Consider the following 10,498-nt stretch of genomic DNA (forward strand, 5'->3'; position numbering starts at 1 on the left):
GAACCCATGTTGATAACAATTTAATTAGCTTATTTGTATTTTATGTTGGTGTGGGCGTAAAGTTTTATGGATACCAGGTGGAACTGTATTTTGATAAACAAGGCTATATTTCTGTCTGAATTAATTGTGTTTACCGACATTCCTAAAATACATGTGGTTTTCAAGACGCAGATTATTTCCAATGCGTAGTTAATTCTTACTGGTCAACAAGATTCCAATCCTGGTAGAGGTTATATAAAGACCAACAATATTGTGATTCAGGGAGGAGAACTACGCTTCTTCTCCTCACGTCAAATTGGATATAAGTGTGCAAATAGTTTCTGTTTCGTTTTCCTAAATCGTTCGTTCCACGGAGTCGTCGGACGACGTCGTTTGATGAGAAATGTGTTTGATTCGTGATTCTACGAAGTTGTTCGTTTGATACGACCGTTTTGTGTGACGAAGCCATTTCTTAATGGAGTGGTTCGTTCGTTGACGAGACCGTTTGGTTAACGGAACCGTCAGCGATGAGTTCGCTCAGTGATATCGTGAGGTGATTTCGCGAGTGTATTCGTCCAACGAAGCCGTTCAACGGAGTCGTCAAATATCATTCGGGTGAAGTCGTTCGTTTTCGTGAGTCGGAGTCGGGGGAAACGATGCCGTTATGTGACCTGTCCACTCCTCTTCAAGAGATAAGATTTCCTTACAGCGGAATCGTCGGATTGGCGATACCGTTCTGCGAGCTGTCAACTCTAACAATAAACATAACTTTCCTTTGGAATATGCTGTGAACTTTGATATTTTCTTCTACGGATTAAATAAACAGCAAATTATAAACATTCGCGTCTGTTTGGTGATTGAACATTTCTTTTGGATTATCATTTGGTTTCTTCTTTCTACTTATAAATAAAAGATCTTATGTGTTCACATGACTTATTCTTTTATTTAGATTCAATATTTGTCTTCACTATTTTCTTGATGGAATCTTAAGTTAACTTTATACCGGGTTAACAACGCCTTAGATCCGAAGTGTGTATCTATTGTGATGAGGCCAACTTTAATTTACTGAACACACGCTACTTGTATTATTCAGTGTTGTTGGATAAGGGAAGGCCCGTTACAATATTATAACATCATGTACAAATATGAAATACAAGCTCAAATGTACTTTTAAAAAACTCGTGTGTGTTCGCTATGAACGGAGATCGTCAAATGTATACGCTCGATTCGTCGCCTGTGCCGCCATAGCTCGGCAAAGCTATGTTGTCAGTTTCAGTTAACACGTGCGTTTGCCGATTTCAAATTGTAGGGTTCGTCTCAAAAAATTAAAAGAGAAATATTGCGCTGTACGAAGAACGTTCGGTTGAGGATATGGCAGAGACTCGTTAAAACCGGTTTGATCGTAACAACGTATTATCGACAATCGTACCTTCCTATTTCAGATTTAATATTTTATAAAGTGTTAGTAGAACTTTCAAAGTTTAGTTTGTATAACACATTGATCATGTATATATTTTTAAAATAAAATATACTAACGTAGACGTTTTCACTTCTTAATTTTACGTGTTAAAATCGACAAATTTAAATAAATATTCTTTCGTTTGGAAAGGGTAAAGTTAGTGTGTGTCTGTGGGGGGGGGGGGTTGTTTAACAACATCAAAGTTAGAGCATATTGATTTAATAATCATCCGGCGCCATACAACCGTAAATAAAATGTGTTGAGTGCGTCGTTAAATAAAACATATCCTATCCTTCCTTCCGTCTGCTGTTGGATGTCTAGCATTTGGTAATTTTGGCATATAATCGTAGAGAAGAATCGGGTGCATGTGCAGGGGGAGGGTACTGGAGGTCGAAACCCTTACTTGCCCAAGCTTAAAAAAATTTGAAATGTATTTTCTGGGGGACCATGGACCCATATAAACTTCGCTCAACACAGTCTATAACCCCAACCCCGCTGAAATCCCTTCACACGCGCCTTGGAAACCGAGTACATTTTGTTTTTAGCAAGGGATCGTTTATATGAATCATCCCACAGACAGGGTATCACATACCATGGTCTTTTATATACCCGCCGATGGGGATCGATCCTAGACTGACCGCGCATTTCCAAAAAACACCTTTTTAGGTCTAAGTAATTAATCAAAATAACATATAATCTTGAAAAATGTTACGTAAATCGAACACAGTACCCTCTTCCTCTACCCCTAGAGCGTTACGTAATTAGTAACACCCCGTTACATATAACGCGTATGCCAACAGCTGGCCACTGTGAACATTTCAAGGCAAATCCCCCACCCACCGACCCCTGCAAAGGCGTTATACCATACCTCTATGGATATAAATATCAGACGACCCCTCAATCAAGACAGTTAAATTTGTTCAAGAATTTCACACTTGTGATAAGCCAATGAAAACCTAGATCGGTAGGAGCCCGTCAAAAGTGTCCCACTTTCAAAATAATGGCTTTGTTATCGACCTGAATAAGCCAGCGTAGTGAAACTAATGCGGAGTGCGGCGTCATATATGCACCAAACGTAATTGGATTTTCTGTTCTATATGCTTAAATAATAAAAAATATATTCCGGATATAGCCGCTTTAAATGGCCCAACTTCAAATGAAGATTGCCAATAGAACGGATTCTAACAATATTCATCATTGTGAACATACATTATATAAGCATTTATTTTCACTTCAAAATTGAGAACATTTCAATCTCATTGTGATTTGCTGTATTACCGGTCCGAACAGGTAATGTGGTTCATTAACCGATTCACTCCGGCTGTCTCTTCCGCTATACACCCATTTCCCCAAAACTCCATGCATAATATCACAAAATAACAAGGGCAAAATCCAGCCAGAAGGCTTATCATTAAACATCAAATTGTTTCAATTCTTACCAAATTCCTAGAAGTAAATATATGAACCACAACCTATGTCACAATTAGGAACTATAGTGGATCAATGAACTCTCACCCGGAAGCCAACTGTGTAGTGAGACCGTAAAGTCTATTAATATATTTTGTCAAACTTGGTTTGAAGTAAATTTGATCATTTGGGTGACCACCATGGAAACCCATACTAGACCAGTATAACTTATGAACTCTAAACAATACACCAAAAGATAGATGCACCATACCATTCAATAAAATTCAATCACATTGTTACTCCTTGGGCATCCACTCCATAGATGGCCATAAAAAAAACCCCAGCCACTACATGGTACTGTATGACCTTTTTGGTAGTTCTGATATAAGGAACATACAAAGAAGCTAATTATCTAGTTAGTTCATTAAAAATATTCGTTTTCATCAATGTGAAGTGTCGAAATCCTGGGGGGGGGGGGGTGGTTCTGCATATTTCAGCATGAAGATCCATACATTATTAATGGCGGATACAAATTCTACTTTGATAGTAGAATACAAAGTTATATATTCACAATTATGTACCATCAAAACTGTTTGTCACTACGACTGTACATTAAAAAAAAAAATCATTATGCATAAAATCACAGAAATTAGGGTGAAACAGTTGAACTGGTAAAGAATATTCAGCACACGTCAGTATGTCCGAACATATTCCATGCTTTCTGAGGATGGATGATCGCGAGTGTTCTTATTAAATTCTTATTAAACCTGTCTGATAGATCGAGTTTAGTTGAGCACCAAGAATACTTTTGATTTTAGTGAGTTCACCACAGTGGAACATGATCAGGATGTCTAGGCCCGTGAAGGAGCGGGTGTGGCAAACATCACATGTTGATGGATCTGGAGACCTACTTACAGGGCCGTAGCTAGGCTTTTTTGTTGGGGGGGGGGGGGGACTGAGTAGTTAATAGTCTAAAACTCCTTAAACGGTTAAGAAGAGAATTCTCTTTAAGTTTCTATAATGCTTTCCTTGCCGCGCCCCCCCCCCTCCTCCCCCTAGCTACGGCCCTGACTTACAAGACAAAATGGAGTGGGTTTTTTGTGATTCTGTATGGGCATATGTTTAAACCCCTAACATTTAAGCTGTTTTGGAGTATAATAGAGTTCCTTAGTATTGTAATTAATATAGACGAGATTGAAATGGGACCGGATATATAGCTTGTGAAAAAAAAAGGAGGGCCATTTTTTGACAAATTTATAAAGGAAATAACTAATTATTTATGTTTTGTTTTTTGTTTTTAATCTGGGTAAAATTTACACCAAATTATCTTACAAATATTATTTTCATGTTCTATGACCCCAAAAACATATTCCTAGTTGGAACAGTCATCGAGTTATGAATCTTAAATTCTGAAACATAGGCTACGCCATCTTAAAATGGCCGCCATTGTGCTTTTTTTCGCACGCATTTTTGACACTGTCATGAAGTGGTTTCATGTTCACAACACCCCAATAATCATTCTGGCCTTGAGGACAAATGTTACCAGCTGATTATGTTGAATTAGGTCTGCTATATCTTTGGTTGTCGGGGATTTTGATAAAATCGAAAAACGATGTTTGAAAATAAATTGTAGCTTACATATTGTAAAGATGGAAAACTGTCGGTAACTTACAAATTTGGTTTCACTTTATTTTGTGATGTTTTGAATCGGTATTCATATAGTCATTGACACTGCTTATTTGGTTTTTATAGGAAACGATAAAAACAAATATGGGTCTGACGCAAATTATTTGGGATCAGATTTCTTCACTTCGGGTCAGGTATGAAAACAGATCAACAGCACAAGCACGGCGGAAGCAAGTCTACATGAGGGGTATGTGTGGCTGACTGAGATCGAGGGCGCAAAGCAAAGTTTCTATATCCCAACCCAGTCCCCCCACCCCCTTCCCCAGCTCCGCTGTGCCTGCAGCATGCATTTTGACATCGAATAGGCCTACTGACACATCAGTTTTGCTTGCGCCCCCCCCCCCCCCCCCCAATTTTTCAGTTGCTTTCAACATGTTCAAGTGCCCTTTTTGTTTGTGTAAAAAATTGTTTTACACATAAGTATTTTTAGCTGCATGAAGTTAAATTGTGCATGTATGCGCAAGCTTGCAGATGTGCGTCTCAATGGAGTTCACCACATTGTCTAACGCGACTAATGAGCGAATTAAAGTTGCGTGATCAAAGCTGCATAATGATAGCCTATAATAGTTTTTGCTTTGAAATTGTATAGATTTTCAAAATTACTTATGAACAATAGGCTCTGTCATTTTTACGTATATCTGCCCTACCTAGACAGTTATCTCTAGAATAGTACCTTTTACAGCTATAATTTACAAATGCCCCTTTGTGTCGTTTTTTTTTTTAAATATGTATAACTGCCCTACCTAGACCGAGCCATCCCTAGAATAGTGTCTTTTAAAGTTTTAATTTACAAGTGCTTACAAGTGCTCCTTTGTATGTTTGTTGTTGGTGTTTTTGTGTGTGTTTTTGTTTGTTTTGTGTAGGCTATATAGCTGCCCTGCCTAGACAGATCCGTCCCTGGAATAGTGCCTTTAAAAAAAGTTATCAAAGTCAAATTACAGTGAAATATATGATAGTCATACTTATATACGAAGCAAAGTTGATTCTATGGCTTTTTTCCCGTTCTCCCGCCTCTGGTCAACGCTAAAATTCACCATTTAGTTATTGAGATCTAAGAGTAAAGGGTTTGAACTCTTCGAAATAATATGTTTTGGGTTATAAAACTCCAAAAGAGACAGTGATCACTGTCTGAAAATGGGTAATTTTGCTATCAAGATGCCAAGGAGAACCCCCCCCCCCCCCACACACACACACACACACACTTTCTTGGGTTATAATACTATGCAAAATAATGCTTAAAATAGTTATTGTTTAAAAATGGCTAATTTTGCGATTCAAATGTCAAAAAAAGCGTTTAAAGCCATCCAGTTTTTAAAGTCTCCCCGGGGAGCATGCCCCCGGACCCTCCTACACATCAACGACCCTATTCATTATTCACCCAACTTTAAAAAAAATGCTCCGATGGGCCTCAAAACTCATATAATGATCTTTATTAATGCAGCGAGCGCTACTTCCGTTCGTACAATGTGATACAGACACAAACTCATTCATGTTAACTGCAGATATTAAAATTGTTATTAAGATACCCTTTTAACGAGCCAGGGGCGGGACGTAGCCCATTGGTAAAGCGCTTGCTCGATGCGCAGTCAGTTTGGGATCGATCCCCGTCGGTGGACCCATTGGGCTATTTCTCGTTCCAGCCAGTGCACCACGACTGGTATATCAAAGGCCTTGGTATGTACTTCCCTGTGCATATAAAAGATCCCTTGCTGCTAATCGAAAAGAGTAGCCCATGAGTGGCGACAGCGGGTTTCTTCTCTCAATATCTGTGTGGTCCTTAACCATATGTCTGACGCCATATAACCGTAAATATAATGTGTTGGGTGCGTCGTTAAATAAAACATTTCTTTCTTTTTTCTTTTAAAGAGCCAATGTGCCCCTTTTTTCTTGCATAGCAAAATGAATGAACGAAAGTCAGTCCTTTGTCTCATATTACCGGCCTCGGTGGCGTCGTGGTTAGGCCATCGGTCTACAGGCTGGTAGGTACTGGGATCGGATCTCAGTCTAGGCATGGGATTTGTAATCCAGATACCGACTCCAAACCCTGAGTGAGTGCTCCGCAAGGCTCAATGGGTAGATGTAAACCACTTGCACCGACCAGTGATCCATAACTGGTTCAACAAAGGCCATGTTTTGTGCTATCCTGCCTGTGGGAAGCGCAAATAAAAGATCCCTTGCTGCTAATCGGAAAGAGTAGCCCATGTAGTGGCGACAGCGGGTTTCCTCTCAAAATCTGTGTGGTCCTTAACCATATGTCTGACGCCATATAGCTGTAAATAAAATGTGTTGAGTGCGTCGTTAAATAAAACATTTCTTTTTTTCTTTCTTGTCTCATATTTGACAGAAAAAAAAATAAAGGGCGAAACTGACGTAAGTTTTCCAAATGTTTACGTTAAAACATAAACAAAATATACGCAGCAATGACACCGGCACCGTTATTACAGTAATAGACTGATTACTGTAATGTGTTAAACACACCGGATAACTGAAATAATCTGCAGGCACGGCGGAAGCAAGTAGACGTTGGGGGTGGGAGGCGGTTTGACTGAGATCGACGGCGCAAAGCAAAGTTTCTACGGGGTTTGGGGGTATGCTCCCCTGTAAAAGTGTGAAAACTAGATGTCCTGAAATGCAATTTCATGCATTTTACAAGTAAAATTCATACTACCAATATTTTCTTTATTCAAGATTATTGGAGGGAACCCCCCTCACCCTCCTACTCCGTTCCTGATTTAGTAGCAACAAAGTTCATGTTATCAAATATTTTCAAGGAATGTAGCGAGTTGAAATACAAATTCTCAATTATTATAATTTATAAAGTGCTCTAATTTCATGTACATTTTGTATAATTTAATAAAATGATACACCAGTCAATCAAGATTCGTTCCGAACAAGTGAAGATATTGTTTCTTTTCGTAAACTGATAGTTTTGGCAAATATAGGCCTACCGGTACGGTAGAATATAGTTCGAGTCACCTCTAGCCCTTCCCTTATTGATATTCTGTGGGGGAGGGCTAATACTCCGGCAATCATCGTCGACCAACTACTTTGTCTATAATACACTTTTGTCTAAAACTGATGCCACAGAGCTTTAGTTTGATTATTCTTGAGTTCAGTCATGACATTAAACTTACACGTTATTAACCAGGAGGGCCTACCAACGCATCACGTGGGTACACACTTTGCTCTACGTCACCACAAGAAAATACAGCGGAGGTTCGTTTCGCATATAGTGGCGTCGGGTTTCTTTGTGTGGCGTTGGTACTGGTTAACAACATGCAAGTTTAATGTCATGACTGGACTCGAGATTAATCAAACTTAAGCTCTGTGGCATCAGATTTAGTAAACAAATGTCCTCTCTAACCTTATCCTACAACATATCAATAAGAGGGCTAGAGGCGACTGGAGCTAGCTAGAACAATATCGCAATACGTATTGTTCAAAATGTGTTGTATACCGGTATACCTATAAAACAGTATGTGATAAAAAAAATTAAAAAAAAGTTTAAGAATAAAATAATTGATGATACCGACTGAAGGAATTCGAAATGATTGTTTTCCATTGATCTTTGTAGGACAATGTTTTGGAAGATGGGGATGTTATCGATCATACACATTTAGAGTTTGTCCCACGGGGAACGCTTTATTTCATACTATTAAATTTACTACAGATTATTTATATCTGAGCCGATTGATATGTAAATTGCACACAGAAATAGTATTTGTTTGTTATTTCCAAAACACTTTTACTTTTTTTCTTATGTCAAACGAAACTGAAATTATTTACAAAATACATTTTTATAGAATGATGGGATGGACTATAGGTGCATAATAATACGGTCATCTCTTTCCGGATTCAGATGTAGTCGATCTCCGATATTACAAAAACATTTGTCCTTGGAAAGCAAGAAAAAAATTTCACTATTAAACACAGAACAGCAAAGTGGCATGATGAAAAGTCAAACATAATAGTGACAAGCAGTTTTGTCTCGAAAACGTTGAGTTTCATCCGGCTTGTTTGACCGTGACGGCTTTTATGTACGCAATCAGTTAATGTATTAATGCTCCCACACTGTCTACGAGTTATTTTATGGATTGACTATAAAAGGTGCATCAATCATATTGCTCATAATTCCATGGTTGAAAAAAATTGGTGATTCATCACCAAAATGGATTGTAATTTCGAAGCATTTTTCGTCTAGACTGAATATACGAATTTGCAGCGTCATAATGTGGAGATCCGCTAAGCTGAGACCTGTTTTTCATACACGATATGAACAGAAGAAATCTGACCTCAAATAACTTGCGTCTGATCCAGAAACAGTTTATCGCTTCCTCAGGGTACCTTATAAAATGTAACTGCCATTTGGAACAATTAAAAACAAAATCCTATAAAACAAAAAACACACACACACACACACACACACACACACCAGAACTACCACCACCACCACAACACACACACACACACTCCCTCTCTCTCTCTCTCTCTCTCTCTCTCTCACACACACACACACCAACACCTACACACACACACACACAGAGAGACAGACACACACACACACACACATCAATAATTTAATAAAATAATAAATAACGTAAATAAATAATAAACAATAACATTAAACGTGGAAGCGGGGGGGGGGGGGGGTGTTGGTTTGGGGTTGTTCTCTCTTTTTTCGGAAATAATACAATCACCGCTGTAGTGGTAAAATGATCTTGCACATCCGTAGATTTTAGTGAGGCTTGTGTGGACTAGCGAAAATCATTACCACTGGTACGCAATACATAGGTTACATTAAAAGGAATGCATGAAAGATATTTACTGTTTATTATCAGCATCGGCAACTTTTTGAATGAAACAGACTGTGATCAATAGTTGTGTGTGTGTGTGAGGGGGGGGGGGGGGGGGTCGTGTCGGGGTGGTTTGGGGGGGGGGGGGTTGTTGTTTTTTTGCATGAATATTCAGCTATCTTGGATGTATGGAGATTTAGCTATCTTGAAATGTATGAAAATTCGGCTATCTTGGATGTATGGAGATTCAGCAGTAAGGATGTAGAATGAGTAAAGCGACACATCGTTTTCTCCTACTCCAGATGTTCTCATCCATAAACTACATAGTCAATGGTGTTATAATTTTCAGTTATATGTTAGCGGAGCTAATTGTTGTAATCATTTAGCAGGCCCTCGGATCATGTACGCTTCCGATGTTTTTAAACATTGCTAGCTCAGTATGTAGTGCTCGCTTGAGGTACTTGGGTCGAAGGATTGAAGCCCTTCAATAGGTTCGTTCCTGTTCGTCTCGGATAGTGCATGCATATACATTCCCCATGCTGCTAATGGAATAACATAGGTTTCCTCTGAAGACTACTTGTCACAATTACCAAATGTTTAACACTCAGTTCAATAGCTGATGATTATCAGTGTGCTCTTGTGGTGTTGTTCTACAAACATTACTTTAAACAGTGCATTACTTTAGGTTTGCATTTACCATAGTTTGACACCCAATATCCGATGTATTTTTCGTGCAGGGGTGTCGTTAAACATGCATTCATTCATTCTTTAAACAGTGCTATATTTTAGAGGAGTGGTTGTGACTCTCTCTATATTTATTTTTTGTATGTATTAGTATGGGTCTCCTAGGGCCTAATTTATAAAGCTCGCTTAGGAGCAACATTACATCGTTCTTACAAGTATTTTTTACATTGCACCGCAAGATCGCAAAGTCGAGAGAGTTTATTGAATTTGGCCCCTGGAGACCAATAGTCGTGCAGAGCAAGTTGCTCCAATGTTAAACTCCATTTTAGCCCCGATACAATCTACAAATTGCTGTATATTAATACAAACTGTTACATTATTTCTTAACTGAAAGTTTCATAGCATATACATTCTTAACTACAGTTAATTGGGTTTCCATTTTTGTGAATGTTCAAATAGGTAATGAGCGTTTAAGGACATGAGAATTGGG

Source organism: Gigantopelta aegis, chromosome 10 (genome assembly GCF_016097555.1).
Source record: "Gigantopelta aegis isolate Gae_Host chromosome 10, Gae_host_genome, whole genome shotgun sequence".
Taxonomy (NCBI): domain Eukaryota; kingdom Metazoa; phylum Mollusca; class Gastropoda; order Neomphalida; family Peltospiridae; genus Gigantopelta; species Gigantopelta aegis.